The following is a 19,841-nucleotide window of genomic DNA, read 5'->3' on the forward strand; positions in this document are numbered from 1 at the left end:
ATGGCAATGCTCTTTCTAGTGCATCCCAAGATTCTGTTGGACTTCTTCATCACCTTTCCAGGAATTTAGGTGAGGTTAACTGGTCTGTAGTTCTCTGGGTCCTCTTTCTTGCTCTTTCTAAAGACTGGAGTGACATTTGTTTTCTTCCAGTCCTCAGGTACCTCTCCTGATCTCCATGACCTCCCAAAGATGATCACGAGTAGCCTAGCTATGATGTCTGCAGGCTCTCTCAGCACTCATGGATGCATCCCGTCAGGGTCCGTGGACTTGCAGATGTCGAGTTTGTTTAGGTGTTCTCTGACTCAGTCCTCCTTCACCAACAGAAAGTCTCCCTCCTGACATTCACATTCCCTGGTCTCCTTGGTCAGAGATCACTGAGAGCTCATCTTATTGGTGAAGACTGATGCAAAGAATGCATTAAATAACTCTGCTTTCTCTGCATTCTCTGTTACCAGGGTCCCCCTTACATTTATTAATGGGTTAATATTATCCTTTGTTTTCGTTTTTTCCTTTATGTATTTGAAAAAGCCTTTTCTGTTATTCTTGATATCATTGGCAGGATTTAATTCTAGATGGGCCAGATTTAATTCTAGCTCTCATTTCTTCTTATCCTGACCACCTCTCTATGTTCCCTCTAAATGGCTTGACTTTGCTTCCATCTCCTGTGAACTTCTTGCTTATACTTGGGCGATGACAGGAGTTCTTTGTCATCTCCAGAAGTCTCTTGTTCCCTTGGCCTGCCTTCTTTCTCACTGGGATACATTGTTCTAGAGCCTGAAGAAACTGAGCCTTGAGCATTCACCAAATCTCATGGATGCCTCTTTCACCCACAGGGAAATAAGGGGCCCTGAATACATTATCTCACTGTACACTCACAAAAATAACTAATTTATATGACCCTGTCTCATGGTATATTGCTGAGCTGTGCCTTTTAGAAACCTCAGGATAAGACTTCCCCATCACCCCAGCAAACTGTCATTTTGTGTTTACTGAAAAACAGGAAAAGGAATGAAACGAATTTCAAAACCCCTTTTAATTATTGATACAAGAAGACAAAAAGTTGTCTTCTTGTGTCCTGAAGACTGGTGTAAAATGTCACAGCTAGAGAGTTTATTTCCAGTAAGTTATTTTCAGTAAATTTGGTCTGCTGGTTGCGCATGTACATATATAGATATATTGGATCTGTCTGTATGCTTTCTCCTCCGGAAAAGCATTCTGACTACTTAACAGGCATGTGGGATTCTGCATAAATTAAGCTGATTCTATATGGTTCAAATTATAAAATATAAAATGACATCTTATTTTCAATAAGCATATACAAAAACTATGCGGAACCTGAAAGATGAGACTGGAAATTCCTTGTTATCATTTGTGAATAATTTCTTTTTTCATACCACAGTCCCACTGATTTCAACTGGGCTGAGTAAGAGGTGTCACATACGACCATCATCTGGCCTTGTTTTAATACCGCTTCAAGTCTCCAGTCTTGCAATCTGAACTGTTGTAGCGGGTTGACCCTGACTGGATGCCAGATACTCACTAAAGCCACTGTCTTACTCTCCCTTTGCAATTGGGCAGGGGCGAAAGAAGAAAAAAACAGCTAAGGATTCATGCATTGAGATAACAGCTGTCAGAGGTCAGTTACTGATTACCTTCATGGGCAAAACAGACTCAAAGCGGGGATAGTACTTAAAGAGTGAGAAATAAAACATTCTTAAAAATGCCTTTCCCCCACCCCTCTTCCTTCCATGTTCTCCCTCTTCCCCACCCAGCAGTGCAGGGGCATGGGGAACGGGGTTTACGGTCTTGTTGTTGTTTCTGCCACTGCCCAGAGAGAAGTGTCCTTCCCCTACTCCACTGGGGTCCCTCCCACGGGAGACAGTCCCTGATGTACCTCTCTGGCATGAGTCCATCCCATGGGCAGCAGTTCTTCCCAAACTGCTGTCCTGTGGGTCACTCCTCCATGGGGTGCAGTCCTTCACAAATGAGCTGTACTGATGTGGGTCCCCCACAGGGGCCACAAGTCCTACCCAGGTAAAACCTGCTCCAGTGTGGGGTTCCCTCTCCACAGGCTGCAGGTCTCTGGCAGGACCCTGCTCCATCTTGGGCCTCCCACGGGGTCACAGCCTCCTTCGTGCATCCACCTGCTCCAGCATGGGCTCCTCCATGGGCTGCAGGGGGGTCTCTGCACCCCGATGTCCCTCCCTGGGCTGCAGGGGCACAGCTGCCCCACCATGGGCTGCACCAGGGGCTGCAGGGCCTCGGCTCCGGCACCTGGAGCACCTCCTGCCCCTCCTTCTGCACTGACCTTGGTGTCTGCCTTGTTGTTCCCATGTTCTCACTCTGCTCTTCCCTGGCTGGAATTCTTTCTGCACCACAGCCTTCTGTTCTTAAATTTGTTATCACAGAGGTGTTACTGTTACTCCTGATTGGCCAGTGGCAGGAAGTCTGTCCTGGAGCCGGCTGGCATTGGCTCCAGGGACAGGGGAAGCTTCTGGCAACTTCTAACAGAAGCCAACCCTTTAGCTGCCCCCCACTACCAAAACCCAGCCAGAGAAACCCACTACAACTATACAATCACATACTTAACAGTGGGCTATTTTTTTGGCTTGGGAAGACATTTCATGGATCAAAGATGCAATAGTTAACTACCCAAACAGGAACATGACTAAGCTCCACTGCAACATTTAGTCTGGTCTTTGAGGTTATATTAGTTTTTACTTCAAAGGTGTGGGGTGTTTCTCCACCAAAAAAGTGTAGTATTCTTAAGGTATTATCTCAGCTTTAAGAAGATAGACATTACAAATATGTTAGAGAATGGCAGTACTTAGTATATCTGAAATGGACTACAGCAGTAAAATGGCAATATCTAGAAAAAAGATGATCCTTTCGGGACACCCATGGTTATTTTCCTTTGCTATCTCACACTGGGTTTCCAAATTTGCTTGTGAGTAACATGGATATGAAAGCTTAATTAGACACCCAAAACTTTTAACAGACCATTAGACAGGGTCACTATTTCTGTGATAGTGGAACAAAGGCATCTACATATTTTAGAGAGCTTTACACTGCCAGTTTGCTTTCACTGCTATCTATTTTAATATTACCTGTCAGAAATACAAGTACTCTCTACAGGGTACTTTTCATGTACTTTTACTGGACTCTCCCCACGCAGCTCTATCTAGCTAGGCACATTCACTATCTCTGCAGCATTTCAGCATGTTCCTTTTTACAGATATATCAGACATCTCACACCTTTAACATATGGCATACAGGTAGATTGATGTACCTACATGAACATGTGTTCCGTGTACACATCAGTTGCTCCATGAACACATCAGTGTGCAGTCAGGTGTGCATTTCAAGTAAAAGGACAGAGGCTTGAGATGAATAAAAGCGTCCTCTCATATTGTACATGAGTTTATCTTTGATGACTTTGCCTGATCATTATTTTTCATGGCGTGAACACCACTGTAAACTTTGTTGGTTCCCAGCTGTTAAGTACACTGTCATGAAGTCCCTACACACCCATAGTTTCAGTTTTTAAATATATCTTTCCTGAATGTAGGCAAAAATGGTGGAAGGCCCAGAAGAAAAACTGCCTTGGGGCTTCTGAGTATCTTAGCTCATAGATTAACACAGGAGTGCTATGTGTCTACAGCTGGTTGTTGGGATGGAAACTCAGCTATCAGCAGAAAAAGAATTGACAGGATTAAGCAGCAAGCCATGGACAGGGGGAGCTGGAGGGAACTCCTTGCTCTGGGAACCAAAAGCCTCTCTACAAGAGATACTGTGTAGACTGTACCTGTTAACGTTTAACTATGTTTGATAGTTCTGTCTCACTTAGTAAGATATGGAAAGGCTTTAAAGTGATGTTGCAAGAAGGTGAAGAAATCCCTTCGTTCCACTACCCTTGTGTCCCCTTGCTACAAAGAAATACTAACCACCTTGTGTTACCTTAGCAGAGAACTGCTTAGTCATCTAGTTAACATAACCCGTCCTCTAGTTGACATAACCCGTCCCCTTCATTAACATGTCCTGCCCACCAGACCTTTATATTGTGAAGCTTGTGTTCAATAAATGTTCCAGTTTGTACCCCCTAAACTGGGATTGTGTAGTTTTCTCTGCTCACAGGTTGTCTGGGCTAGAGTAGGACTGGAAGGTCTCAGAATGAACCCATGCACAACTGAGTTCTTTCTGCATCTTCTTGACTTTTGAAAAGTCACATGGCTGCCAAAAAATGTGCAAAGGTTGACTAAAATTTCTTTTCAGGTGATATGAATTCAGTCCATCGCCAGATTTTGGATGGCCATTTTGATAACTAGCAGGAGTTGCAGAATGCATCGAAGAGCATCCCAACAGGATTTCTGTTGCTGAATATACAAGGAGCTGCAGAGGCTAATCAAAACAGGTACAGCCTTCCTTGCCTGTTAACACTTCTGCTCACCTCCCACTCAGCAACAGTTTCATCCATGCATGTGTTCAGCACAGTCTTCCCTGGCTGTGGACTCAAAATGACCTGAATATAGCTATCAAAATCTCAGTCAAGGCACAGTTCTAATTAGATGTCTCTGTCATAGTGGAAGGAAACATTCTTAGAAAGTTGCTCCATGCTGTGTTTTAATTACCAACAGCTAGTTGTTTTGGATGAAATTTCTGTTATGGTTAAAAAAAATGTATATATTTCTAGTTAACTTCATTCTAAAAATGATGTCTTGGAGCAAATGTGAAGACCACGAAGATTAGCCCAAAATGTAAAGGCATGAAAGTAAAGGTTAGAAAAATGTGAATACTTAAATATAGGAGATTAAACTGGTACACCTTCTTAGCCACAGTTATTTTCTGTACTGATCCATCTGTCTGAATGAAACACAGAGATGCAGACACATTCTCAGTTTTAAGTTGTTTTTGCAGTCAGTGATGGGGATGATTTTAACAAAATAATTATTTGAATGATAATATTAAGAGTGCCAGAAAAATCGATACCACTGAGTACGAAATTCATGTGAAAAAGAAAGGGTCAGGATCAGGAACACTGTAATGTGAATATTCAATTAACAATAACAGAAAAGATGTGGGGCATGGTACATAAATGGAGGCTGCCTGGGGCCAAAAGTTCTCAATAGTGAAGCCAACAAGATATTAAAAACACCTCAAATGTCTTTGTTTTTCAGCTCATTAGAAAATCCACACTGAAAACATGTTTATCTGTTCTAAGAACAAAACCAAATATGTTTTATAATGCATGTATTAAGAGGATGTGTAACTTGCACAGCATTCACAGCTAGGAAAATGTGACTACATAAAGTGTTGTGGAAGGAGAGAGAGGAAGAAGGAAAAATGGTAAGAAGGAGAGATGCTTGAAAGAGAAAAAACTTGCTAACCAGAGGTTTTTACATGGATCACATCACCTCATGTCCCACCTGCTGGTTTCTCAATCAAATTTGTCGCCAAGACAAACTTTCTCTTGGAATGTAAAATTCATAAGATGTGCTTGGCTTGCATCAAGAACATGGCAGTTCGTTCCCCAAGCAGCTCTATCTAGTTAGGATGGATATAAACAGAAAGACTGCTACCCCAATCATTTTTACAAAGGCAGAGATAGCTGCATTCTGGAAGGCTAGTAGGAACTGGCAGTTGGTTTTCTTTTAGATCTTACTGTGTTTTTGACTTTCAGAGCTGTCAGACTCCACCGGAAACCATCTAGACCTTCATCCACAGGAAGGTAATTCACAAGATTACTACTCTGATTCACACAGTGATCTTCCCTCCACCCCCCTGCCCCCAGAGAGTATTGCTACTGTTTACTTAATAATGATAATGATAATAATAATAATAATAACAACTATTATTATTTTAACAATAATAGTAACAATAACAACAACAATGAAACCAATAATAATAAAGCATTTATATAAAGCACTATCTTTACTTGGACAAATAATTTCTCTTCCTTCCTACCCAATTGGCTTTTGAGATTACTTGTATGAGTAAGAAGTACTCCACAGCTACCAATACCAACCTCATCAAACGCAAATGTTTGCACTGTGAGAAGAATATTCTTACATGTCCTGGAAATGCATTACACTATTGAGTCAAACAGAACTTATTCATAACTGTTTTCAGATTCAAGTCAACTGGTTTTCACATTATGCAACTCCTTTCCCCTTTTCTCCCCACTTTTAGACCAAGGAGTCGAAATACTGAAACAGGATTAGCGAGGGGAGGAAGAGGAAAACAATTTTCCTAGTGCTTCACATGCCATAATCCTTATCCTCTCACTTGTTCATAAAATGCAGCCAAAAGAGGAAATATATGAAATAAGTTCCTAGCAGTTTACAGCAAAGCTACAGTTAAAGGAGAGAGAATAGAGAAATAATGTAGACAGTGGAAAAAGAAGCAGCAGGGAGAATACTGAGGATCAGTTGTCACCTAGGACTGCAAACTGAACCTTGCAAGTAGTCTTACTCTATTTTAAAAACGTTTTAAAGGCCTGTGGGTTTGGGTGTCAGATTAGACTCTGGGATTAGCATTCTACTTGTGCAAAATACCATGGAATTTTAACAAATACAAGCAGTCAGAGTTTCTGCTGTCTACCAGATATTTGTTTATTTGTTACTTTAGAGACACATTTCACAACTGAGTTCAGTGTTGCATCTGTACCAGCATCATACTGAGGCAACAGTTAAAAAAATCTGATGCTGAGAAAGACGGTGTCTGTGAGTCATACACAGTCCTAGATACACATACAGATGAATGTATCCCCAGCTGAGGTAATGAAATATTAAAATATTACAATAAACACAAAGATGTGGCATCAGAGAGTCCGGTCCACTTTGCTGTTGTGGGTTTTTTCTGCATTTAAAATAAAGGAAAAATTTAAGATGTTATTTCAATTTTTATTGTAAACGTATGAGTATTTTTCCTGAGGACACTGAGGACTCTAGGACCTGATTATCTTAGCACCTGATTTTCTCAAATAGAATTATTATATTGAAATAAAACATCAGGCCATTTATTTTGGGTCTTCAAGAGGAGGTGGGTATTTAACTCCATTTGGCAAAACCAAACAGTTAGTTTTTAAGGTCAGTATCTTAGCTACTCCTTTTCTTTATTACAGGCTTTATGAAATAATTTTCCCTTCAAAATCTTCCTTTAGAGTTGAGGAAACCCACTAGCAGCACAAATGAGGGGATTTGGGTAAGAAACTTCTTGGTCTCATAATGGCTATCTAAAAATCTTTGTCTTATCTGGGAATCAAGTGCCTTACCCAAGTCTAAAACCTTGTGTAAGTGGTCTCTATGCTTTTAAGAAGGCTGATCAAGAAAGTTGTTCTTAAAAGTTGTTCTTAGCCTTAAGATAAGGCACTGTGAGATGTGTAGTAGATGCTTTGGGACAAAGTTTTAGATCTTTCATTGACATTTGCTTTTGCAAAAAATTAAGTAACTGTCTATGTAAAATCTGGTCACACAGTCCAAAAATTTTGGCTGTATTTTTTTGTTAATCAAAACCAAACAATAATATGCATTGTGGTAATTTTTATTTCAACAGTATGAAAGATTTTGGATACTAGCTGCTTCTTAAAATGACTATAAATTTCAACAAATACCAGGAAAAACAGCATCTTCAAACAAAAGTGAAAAATAACATTTCACTACAACACCCACATTTTCCTAGATGATTTTATACATTTCAGAGTTTCTGAATATTAGTTGCATTTTTAGTGCAGTTTCTGGAGCTACAAAAATCTACTCTCTGCCACTTAATTTTATCTCATAATATCACAGGTTAAAGTAAATTATTATTTGCTTAATTTTAATATTTATGAAAACAGACAAATATTTTTGTTATAATTTAAAAGAGTCACTTGAAAAAATTAAACCACTATAAACAGCTGGAGTACAGTCATGTTTTGGTAAAATCTGACTGGGTAATATATTCTCTTTGTGAAACATTCATCAGAATGAATATTCATGGCTGAAGTTGTGTTCCATGAAATATAAAATTTATAATAGAAGTAAGATTGTGTCCTTAACAGGTTATATGATGCAATTTTTTAAAAAGCAGTCATGTAATTCCCTTTTAAGTCAATTACTTTGTCACCCCTCGTGACTCTACTCTCTCCAAAATGTATCAGATGAATTTTTCATTATTATTTCCCAAATAAAAAAGAAAAGTTATGAAAAATCAAAACCAAAGTCTACACAAGAAGAGGTCATTTTTCTGTGTAGTTCACCATACACTCAAGACAGTGTTCTTATTGGCATAAGGCCTGATACTTTTAATGGTGCTTTTTTTAGTTAGTAAAGTCAGTAGCAGTAGAGCCTTGGAACTGGTAGCAAGAACACAACTGCACATTTGAATGCTTAATTTTGTGGCTAAAAACAACCGCATCACATTTCCAGCAACAACAATGGGATTGTTTTCAGCACTGCTCTGCCAAGGAGACATGCTTTTTATTTTCTTCTTGTATATACAATTAAAACCATTCTCACCAGAGAACTTTGCCCTGCATTCATTTCTGAAAGAGCAGGAGAGATGTACTCAAAAGTGAAATTCCTGCCTTTCTTTGGGCCAAATACTGAAAGAAAAGCCCAGCAGTGAACTACTGCTTATAAGACTTCTAGAAAAAGTTTGAATTAATTCACTAATTGCCAGTACTTGCCCTAGCATGCAAGAACAAGGAGATCTCTGATCATGAGAAAGGTCTTTTTTCCTTCTGTGTGGAAAATACAGAAGTAATACCTTTGTTCTAGTTTTGACCAGGACCTGGACCTTATTCTAAAGCACCTGACACAATTGCCAGGGGAAGGCATTCTCTGGCTTTCGAGAAGAAGGGCGTGGCTTCTGGTCCAAAAAATATGATGGCATTGTTTGCCATTTTTCATTGTCTTGAGGTCCGTGGTGAGTATTTTTGCTTGTGAATCACCCTTTCTTTTGCACACTTCTGTTATTAATATTGTTGCTGTTGCTGTTAGTTTCCTTATTTCATTGCTGTTTTCAGGGAATTGTTCTTACCTCAACCTTTGATCTTTACCTGTTGTGCCTCCAGTTCTCAACTCCATCCTGCTGGAGTGGGAAGGGGGATGGGAATGGTGGAGTGAGTGAGTGGCATGAGGTTTGGGAGAGTTTCACTGGGGGCACTGAATTGTCTAGTACCATTCCTAAACCATGACAACCTTTTATTGGGCAAGTGATAAGAAATTTCATGCATGGAGTAGAGGTAAGTTCTCTTCTTGCTCTAGAGGTTATCCACCAGTGCCTGTATTCTTGTTGAGTAATAATGAGATATCATAATGAAACAGTAGAAGATGTATGTCAGATGGTTCACCAATAACACGGGAAAAAAAGCAGCTGATGCATGGGATATTGAAGGCAGATTAAGTTGTTAATGTATATTAGTATATTCTTAATTTCCTTTTAATTGAAAAAGACATATTGACTTTAATTAGAACCATTTCACAGGAACTGTCAATTAACACATGTCAAACTAGTTAATTCAGAACAGAATTCTTTTAATTAGGGTCTGCTTTCCTTTAACTGTGGGGCCAATGAAATCAGCCTTTCCTTATCAAGACTTTAAATGTCTCTAAGAAATACAATACAAAATTCTAAAAGCTTATCTATTATTAGAAGCCCATATGGGTAACATTACAAAGATGGTGCTGGCATTGTTCATGTAGCACAAATCAGAGTTTCCTTTATGATTGTTTGGAAAAAAAAAAAAAGGGAAAAGATGGTTTTGAAGAAAGACCATTTTAAATACACAGATTTATCCTACATTAAAAAGACCACAGAATTTATGACATGAATGTTCACATTTAAACTATTATTTAATACTTCTGCTTAAGTAAGTGTTTTGTGTGTTCTATCAGCCAAAGACAAATGAAATATTTTCAAAGCATGCAGTAATATTCTTCCCATAAATAAACCACAGTGAAAAGGAGAAAACACACTGGACTATTTTTTTGGACAATAGAAACCCAGCATTGTTAACTTTCATTGCTTGTGAACACTGATTGCTAATCCAGTGGCTGTGAACACAGGTAAACTAATGTAATCTCAGTTAGCATATAGTCCCTGTTTTGACTTTCACATATATTTTCTGAATATATAGTGAGTTTACTGATGGATCTCTGCCCTTGGCTCATGTACTGGTGTAAAGACCTTCTCCGTGGTTTCTGGGCACTGTCATGTTCAACATCCATAATGCTGGTCACATCCCTTTAGGGGTAAAAACAGCTGAGAAAAATGCAGCAAAAAATATAGAAAGAATGATTGCAAAATCTAGACTTAGTTTTATCATACAGGTTTTAGCTACTGTTTTGCTGACCTCTATCAACACAGGATTACAGAGATTAATGAAAGGAATACTTAAAAACTGAACTGTGGATTCCAGAGAGGATTATCTGGTAATATATTTCGTGTATCCTGATGGTTTGTTAAATATATTAGGAACATGATTATTGACCTAACTAACTCAACAATAAAAGAGGAATCATTTCCCAAAATGAAGTACAACTGGGATTCATTAAAATTTAATGTGTGCTAGAGGTACACTTTACCTAGGATCCTACCCACACTATTTTTTCCCCCAGGGAACCTCCAGTATGTGGTGGGTAGAAGAGTTGTAAGGGTGTCATGTGATAAAGTCTGTGTTAAGGTTTCCTCAAAACTTTGATAAGTAGATGAACTTTAACTGGACGATCTGCAAAACTGAAATATTGTGCCCCAGGCAGCTCAAGCAAGAGGCTGTGCAGACATGTCAATTTACTGCCTAGTCTCCTTTGTGAAGGGTACCTCAAGTATAACTAACAGCTGTAGTTCTACTTTTAAATGTGTTTGTAAATAGGTAACATAAGACCCTGATATTTATTCATTAATCCCATTGTGATCCATATGAAATCTTGCTCATCGGTTATATCTGCTTATTTCCTTACCATAATTTAGAACCCTTTCAGCAAGTCTAAGCCACTTTGGTACCAAATTGCATAATTCAACTTCTCTTATAACGCAGCAGAAACAATATTTTGAATTTTGATCATATTGCTCATTACTGCTTGTTTCAAAATGGCAATGAGCAATAACACTACTTTTAAAATCAAATCTACGGTGGCTGTGCATATGAAGTATGGGTATATTTACTACAAGGGTTTCAAAGCCCTAAGTGACTGCCTTTATGATCACATATTATCTGTTATACTGAACTTCAAATTGGAGGAATATTTGAATAATTAAAATTATATGAAAATTTAAGATCAGTTAGGTGGGTGATTATTGATGTAGTCCATACATAACAGCAGGGACAATTCTATGGAGGAAAATTGACATACCCAACCCTCACACCAAGCCAGTTTAAATTAAAAGCAGAAGGTCCTGATCCCCCGAAGTTGCATGATCCTCCCTGCAAATACACCAGTGCACCTCTCAGTATAGCCCACTATGTGTCCTACTCTCAAAGAAGTGCAAAGTATTCTTTTTTTTTTTTTTGTAGTTAATACTAAGGTGAATCATTGCTTAGCAGCAGCACTAATATTTATACACTTACGGATCTCATGATTTAGTAACAAGCTTTGATGTCAATTAAACCTGACAGTTTCTGATAGCAAGAAGTCATTACAGGACTTCAAAAGCACTTGAACTGCAGCAAGATCTTTACAATTATCTATATAATATCTTTCAGCCTTTGTTGGCTCCTTGATCTTCTGTGGCAGCCCCAACTTCTCCGTCAACTTTGGTCTGTGAGAAGTTGAACCTTAAAGCCTACTACTAAAAAAGTATGAAAATGCTGCAATATACAATAGATTTCTCCCAGTCTGACATTTTTCTGGGGATGAGTGCTCAATAAAAATTGCCCATGTGAATCATGTACTGTTCATGTATTGTTCATGAATCAAACCGAGAGCCATTTAAAAATTACTAGCATTATGGAAACGTAATAGCTTTTTAACAGATTATTTAAATGACTGTAGCTCTGATTTCCAATCATTTTATCCAAACAGCTATGGCAGAACTATCCCTGAAAGGGAGCAACTTTCTGATTAAACTCTTTTGTTGTTGGATTTAAGAAATATTTTAGAAGAGAGAATTTCTCAGTTATGTATTCATCTTTCTGAGCATGGGCATAGAAGGTGTAACAATACTATCAAACCCAGCTGAAAGCACTAAGGGTTTGGAGGATTCATTCTATTGTTACAATCACAGCAAAGAAAGCATTTAAATACATCCAGATCAGAACAGACTGTGTTCAGACTGACCAGTGTGTAAATCACTTCATCAGAAGCCCTTGGTTTCCTTAGCTTGGCTTGCCTGGTTCTTCTGCAGCATAATGCGAAAGTGCTCAAACAGTGCCTTTGTGCATTTTTGCAGCCAGATTATCAACCCCTCCGATTACTTGATTTTTGCCTAGTTGTACAAATGCATCCTAATGAAACTTAAACTCACAGGTACCTCATCTGCTCATGTGTTAAAGACTCCTTGGCCTGATGTTGCCAGTGCCTGAACTCTCTGTTCCTCCTGTTCCAAAGAGGGCTTCTAGCTGTGACAGTTGTGCTCATGTTAAACCATTACAATTGGTTTGCAACACCCAAGGATGGAGCTCACTCCCATTAAGACTTGGTCTAAGCCTTCTAGACTAATGCCTTTCATTTACTGTTGTTGTTTTGAATCATAGATCAGATTTTTTCAAAACTCATGGTCTTTAAAACAGGTCTGTCTTCCACTGCTTATTTTCAATGTAACCTATGCATCTTTGTGTTGATGATGAAAGCTACATAGCGGAAAAAAAATGCTAAGTCACCTAATACATGCCTAAATATTTGCAGTGGTGTTTAGTAGCTGTAAACAAGGACAGTGAGGTGACAGTCTTATCATCTTGAAGAAGGGACCTGTGGACCATCAGCAGTTTACTGATCACAGATGAGGAGCTACTGCTTTTGCTCCTGCTGTGCCTGTGGGCATATTCTTCCAGGTCACATCACCTCACACAACAGTAGTGTTAACTGCTCCTTTATTAAACAATTCTCTGAGCATAACTAAAGCATTTGGGTTGTTACCATACATAATAAACTATATTTAAGAAGGTTTCATATCAGCACATTGTACTCTGAGTGAAGTCATAAAAATATGCTAACATGAGCACATCTAATGAGGAAAATGTTGCATGCAGATGTCTGTTTGCCTATTATCCCATAAAATGACTGTATATTTTTATTTATGTAAGTAATGTTAGACACAAATATGTTACCAAAAAAGCATTCATTTAGGAAATATATAAACACAATGACTCTAATATAAGAAATGTTTTAAAACATATTTGTAGTGTTTAAAAAAGGAAAAGAAATTTGAAGAAATTGTTCTGAAGTACTTTTTTTTTTTTCTCCTTCATGATAAGAAAGAAATATAGGTTCACAGCTGACATATTATTTGTGATGTGGCAGTGAAGTAAAATTTGTTCCTTACAGCATCTATCCTTTACATGATGCAGAGGAATACAATTTTTAAATTTTTTTTTTTTTTGAAGAATCTCTCTGGGCGCGTTGGCCACTGATTTCAGTTTTATTGTAGTGCATGGATAGCAAAGTCACATATCCTTATGTTAATGCAAAGGACATAGGAAAGAAAAGGGAAAGTATAATTTTTGTTGTTGCTGTTGTCATTTAAAATTTTCATAGTTTCTGTGCACATTGGGTACCATTTAATTTTTACTGCACTGCACTGATAGCAATGTCACATATCATTAAATTAACAACAAGCTAGAAAAAAAAAAAGGAAAACCAGATTTTCCCCACCTCTGCTATTACCACTGTTTGAAATTTTGTACTGTGTGAATATAATTTCTGGAGAGTGGTGTAAATATTGAAAAATCTTATCTCCAATGTAAAAAGGGTATAAGTGCTTGCATTGTTCCATGTGAGAGTGGATAGAAAATATAAGGTTATTCACATTTTTTATCAGTGCTATACAAATTTGTTCAATATCTAGAAATGGTTAATATGGAAACAGTAATTTTCCAGAACACCTGGAATAATACCAGAATTTAATTTCCCTTAATCAGGATATTTTATTAAAGTGCTTATCTTCTGCATCCGGAAATAAATTCTGTGCCCACCTCACTGTCTTTTAGCTTCTGAGTAGAGAATATGACCCCCTCTTTGGGACACATAGGGTTAATCTGTAGTTGTGGTGGACTCACTCCTCCTCCCTTACTAAGTAACAGCCACCAGGATGGACATGGTGCCCACCTATGTGGGGATCACTAGGCAGCTGTGTGGCTGCTCACTTTTCCATTACAGATCATTTTACAGGCCAGCACGAACCGCAGACAGGAGTACAGCCCTTGGGTTACTTTCAGAAATTTGTACCTTAGTGTGGTGCAAACAATTGCCTCAGTTTTGGAGAGCAAAAGAGGTCAGCTTGTTTTATTTTATAATTTATTAATAATAATTTTCATATCATGCCAACACTGCTTCTTTGTCCTTGATCTTTGGAACAACTCTGTTGTGGTCCTGTAAATCAACTTCCATTTTTAAGGAGACTCGCTTGGACAGACAGAAATAGGCCTACCAACACGAGATGGCAAGCTCCACTGTGGTCCTTCTTGGCCTAAGCTTGGGTGGTTGAGGAGCGGCTGAGCACTCTGGGTTTTTTAGTTTGGAGAAAAGGAGATTGTGGAGTGAGCTCATTGCTGTCTACAGCTTCTTGAGGAGGAGAAGCGAAGAAGGAGATCCTGGCATCTAGCAACAGGACATGTGGGAATGATTTACACCTGTGTCAGGGAAGGTTTATGCTTGCCATTTCGAAACATTTCTTTATTGAAAAGGTGGTTTCAAATACTGAAACACAAACCCATCAGTGTTTAAGACAACGTTAGACAACGTCCTCAATAACATGAGTTTTGGTCAGACACAAAGTGGTGAGGCGGGTGGGTTAGATAAGTATTGTAGGTTCCTTCCCACTGAAATATTCTATTCTGTTTTGTTCTGATCTATTCTATTCTATTCTGACATAACTCATACTTGAATTAATGACTCAAGCTAAGAAAGATACATCTAAAGGACACCCAAATGCTTTGCATTGCTCTTGCACTCTTGAAGAGTTCCCACCTGGTGCTCCTAGTGAAGATTGGGCCACTGAGGACGGTCTCAGACAACATATCCAGCAACTGTAATGTAACCTTCTTTTTTGCTGCAGAACATTTCCAGTGTGAACCTTTTTGGAGCATATGGTTTGGCCCCTGAATGGACAGACACAAAGCTATTCCAAGTTTGTCCATAGGCCTTTGGTGAACCTGTTACTTGAGGGGCAATAAAACAGTTTTCAGGCCCTTCCACTCTTGACAGGGAGTAGGACAAGGAAAGAACTAGTCTGAGCTTTGTGGTGTACATGTACCAACATGAATCTGGAAGGACAGGATAATCTTGGCCAACATATGTTTGATGAAAGCTGTATGACATTAAACAATGATAGATGTATGTAATAGATTTTGTGGTGTTAACAATAGGCTACATCTCAAAAAGTCATCTGAACACACACACCTAACGTGGTTTTTAAATGTGTTTTTAATACATTTCCTTGTGTGGGCCTTGGAAAAGTCTCTTCCTCACTCATTGCCACAGGCTACTTATGTGCAATAGCAGCAGCACTCCATCTTCAAAATATCACATATTATGAGAGAGAAAATCATAAAAGACGACTGGCCATGGGAATCTCATGAGTCCTTTCTTTCACACTGAATTTGAAGTATCAACTCCTGTACTACTGATGCTGTTCCTTGAATGATGTCTATGAAACAGACACCCTTATCCACATAACACAAGGACAGTAAAGATGGCTTGCTTTGGAAGAGTCAGTTACAGTGCTGGGCACAACCTTTGATGGTGCCAGTGCCTTTTTTCCCCTGTACCTTGAGTGAGGCAGAACAAGTGTGAAATATTTTGTAGCAGGTGTTAGAGAAAGTGGATAATGTGGATAATGGAAGAAGTGCTGGATGGGAATAGGCTGATGGGTTCTTCATCTGGAGAGAAAACTTAGAACCACCCTTTCCTCATGAGATTCAGGAAGAACAAGGGAGTGTGTGTTTGGGTTTTGTAGAAGACAATTTTTAGCTTTTTTCTAAAGGTCTACATATGTTTTTATTTGTGTTTTTTATTTTTATCTTGGCTGTACTGAAACTCTTTTGTTTTATACTTGCACCTCTCAGAACATTTTTAAGTTATAAAAAAAGATCTCAGAGATCCACAGATGAACTGTGATTTTTTTGCCCCTTCATAGGTGTTTCTTAAGCTCAGTGGGACTAACACTGTATTTGCTCTGCACCCTGTGTAGTCCTTTATGCAGATGCCAAATGGGTGTGGCGTGATGGTTAAAACTGCAGTGATATCTTTGACTGATCGAAATGGAGGTCTGGCATCCCACATCAGAAATCTGAGTCCAAATTTTACATCTCCAGTGTGGACTGAGCCTCTCCAGGTGGCAGTGATACTGCAGGTATTAATAAGCCACTTTTTCTCCCACTATTTTCTCTGTTACAAAATGCTGACAAGCATTTTGTGTAGTCCTTTAAATTAGGAGAGAGCATGTACTGACACACACATATATAGATATGTAAGCAATTTCTCACTTTTTAAGTCTAGGAGACTATACATGTTTATGGTCTCTTCTACATATATACAAATATATATGAGGAACTTTAAAATTATGGGCTTTTAGGAAAAAAAATTAGTCTGGAGTACTGTTATACAACATGAACTTAATTTTTGTGGAAACTGCTATCTAAAAGCAGTTTTGCTGTGGAAGAAGAGGCAGGAGAAACGCTGTGTTGGAAGCAGTTTAAAGCTCCATGTGCACTGAACCTTGAGAACCAGGTGAAGGTTGTTTGCAAACAGTTTAACTTTTTGTCCAAGAGGAATGGTAATACACATCTTATATACCATTTTCCAGCAGTGGTAGTTTACTTCTTTAGGTGGACATGTGTCCTGGCAAATTTTGACAACCAAGAGATGTACAAGGGCTTGGATCTTGAGGACTAGCTGACACCCCCAGAGGGCCAGAGCTGAAACATTCCTATTTTTAAGGTCCAAGAGACACCTGGGTGGGGCTGCAAGTTCTTTGGCATTGGAATGTGGGATGAACTTCCATGTCGACACAGCCACTTCTCATTATAAACCTGTTGACATAGAAATGACCAAAGTCAGCTTTGGTAATGTCAAACCCACATTGCAGAAGCTGTGGAATAGAAGGATCAATACCAAACTGGACTCAGTATAGAATGTATTTTAATAAAATTTTTAATGTGGTTTGATTTCTAAAGCATATTTCATCAGCCTATTTCTTGGGTTTTTTTTGGTTTTTTTTGGTGACAGTAACCACAAACATTGGCATGAGACTAACTTAGAAAGACAAATAATAGTAGAAAAAAAGTGTTTTTCTCAATATGTTGAGTACACTACCAAAATCTCCTTGTAGTCCACTTGCAGTTCTGAAGGCTTGCTTTTTAGAGAAATTATGGTTAAAAAATCAACTGTGGACTTTATCTGCTACTCATATGCTAAAAAAACTCCCCCAAACACCCCACAAGACAAGAAAACAATTTCAAAATTATGATCAAACTTATGATCATAATAGAAATTATTGATTATTTTCTGTGATAAAATTAGTTCATGTGAATCTCTGGAATAATGTTAATGGATGGTGATAGATACTGGTGCTCAAATAAAATTAGGTTTTCTTTTAGAAATTCATCCTTGGGCCCTTCCGATTAGCAGCTCTTTTGATGTGAATTGACCCACACCTCTCTTTTCAGAGGCACTTCAATGGAAGATCTCTCCTCTAGTGTACTTCTTAAATAATTATTTCTTGAACAATCCAGAGGGTAAAAAAAAATCCTTCTTCTCCTAGTTTGATAATTTATGTGCCTAGTAGCTGAGATACAGAGAACCTGATTTTATAACTTTTGGAAAACAAAAACTAAAAAAAACCCCAAGAAAACACTGACTTATAGTAAAGAAGGATTGGATTTGCCCCTTTCTTTATGAATAGCAACAACAGAGTACTCATAGTTTATAAACATTATCACGGTCAGGCAAATCCAATTTAGTATGCAGTATAATGTTGAGTGATAACTTCTTCTTAATAACAGCAGGAATATACATAATTTTGCTGGATGCCATATTTACCACAGCCTAACATTTATTTATCCCTCACTCAGGCAATAGTACATTGAAAGGAAATTTCTCTGAAATGAAGAAATAGGAATTTGACCATATTTAGAAAGTTAATTTTCTCACTTTGTGAACTCATACACTGATTAAAAAAGAAGCAATTATAATTTTCCAGCAAATTAACTCTAAGTTTATTAAAACCATTCTTTCTGATAATCTATATTGTCAAGTTATGGCTAATACTTATTACGAGATTAAGCCACTAAAATATAACTAGTCTAAGAAAATATCTCCAAACTTCAGTCATAAAAGAACTGTATTAAAGCAAATATTCAGATTAATTGGTGATGGGATCATTTAATGTCTAACAACAAAGAGCCTCATACTAAATCTATTAGTACTGGAAGAAATTTTGAGGTCATCACCTACTCTTTGCAATCACTTCCCCAAATGTTTATACATGTATGTGCTCACTAAAAATGACTTACTAACTTCAAGACTTAATATGATGTAACTAAAATTTTTGCTGATTGTTTACCGTGTTTGAACAGCTTATGTAAATACTTTAAACTAATGTATCATCTGTAACTACCTTGCAAGATGAGGTTATAGGCTAGTTAAAAGCCTATGTATCTTGATTATAAAATGATCAGAATCATTCTAACTCATTTCATTTTAACATTTCTGTAAAAATGAATGTATCAAAGTACACTAAAGCATCTCAGTTTTTATACACAAATGTTAAAATGGTAAATACATAATAATTAACCAGTAATTTTGAAATATGAAGTTTTACTCTATCTTTTATTAGCTTTAATCAGCAAAATCTGCAGGAATAAATGAAGAGGATGCTAACATGTCCTACAGAAGACATATGAACGTTTAGTGAAAGTACAGAGAAAGCATGCTGGTGCTCATTTGAAAGCAACTTTCAATGCGAAAACACTATTAATGTGTTTGGTCTGCCACAAGGGATAGCAGAATATGATTTGATGCAAACAAAAAGAAAAAGTTATTGGAATGTGCCAGAAATTCAACAAAAAAGTCTTGGATAAGGGCTACCTTTCCAGACATATAGTACAACATGTGCAAATATTGGTAACATTCATATTTCCTTTCACTGATGAACATCAGAGTTATTAAAATGGTGTTTTATAGTCTGCTGAGGGTCTGTCATTTTCCTGGGGCACCAAAGAAAATTATTTGGGAAGAAAATGATTGTTTTCCTGCCCTATGATGGTTATATTCATAATAAGAACTGATGTCCTGTTGTACCATCAAGTGACTTTATGTATTACTCAACAACCTTCTACCGGCCTCAAGGATTGAGAGATTGGCCCAGAAGGAGAAAAGTGTCCACTGAACCGAATACTTCTCTCATGTTCTTAAAACATGGGCATCAGAGCATTTATCAAAGGACGCTGCACCTAGACATGGGGTACTGCTTGCAGCAGAACAAGAGGATAAGGAAAGACCTTTACATTTCCCAGGGGTTTTCTCCTGCTCATGCATGGTGCTGCAACTTGTGATATGCAGGAGGAAGTTACTTCGAATTAATAATTGATGCTGCAATATGTCCTACTCTGTTTTAGTGACAGATACCGTTACTTAGTGTGAAGAGCTGCTGCCAGCAGCTTAAGAGCCATTGTGTTTGGTGAGCAGCAAACAGACTAAGATCTG

The 19,841-nt window shown here is 38.0% G+C and overlaps 1 long non-coding RNA gene across 6 annotated transcripts in view; it reads left to right on the top strand.

The window, feature by feature from the left end:
• The first annotated feature begins 4,275 nt into the window (after positions 1-4,275).
• The window catches only part of LOC126647261 (uncharacterized), a 48,610-nt gene continuing 33,044 nt past the window's right edge, over positions 4,276-19,841 (top strand). For 3 of the 6 annotated variants that reach the window (XR_007630542.1, XR_007630547.1, XR_007630546.1), the window contains exons 1-4: positions 4,276-4,411; positions 5,678-5,725; positions 7,121-7,200; positions 8,757-8,904. This is a non-coding gene — a long non-coding RNA (uncharacterized LOC126647261). Of the gene's footprint in view, positions 4,412-5,677; positions 5,726-7,120; positions 7,201-8,756; positions 8,905-16,326; positions 16,489-19,841 lie in introns of all 6 variants that reach the window. The other 3 variants (XR_007630544.1, XR_007630543.1, XR_007630545.1) reach the window with 3 other exon arrangements.

This window comes from Myiozetetes cayanensis, unplaced genomic scaffold, assembly GCF_022539395.1.
Source record: "Myiozetetes cayanensis isolate MyiCay16 unplaced genomic scaffold, myiCay2020 scf4, whole genome shotgun sequence".
In the NCBI taxonomy this organism is placed as follows: domain Eukaryota; kingdom Metazoa; phylum Chordata; class Aves; order Passeriformes; family Tyrannidae; genus Myiozetetes; species Myiozetetes cayanensis.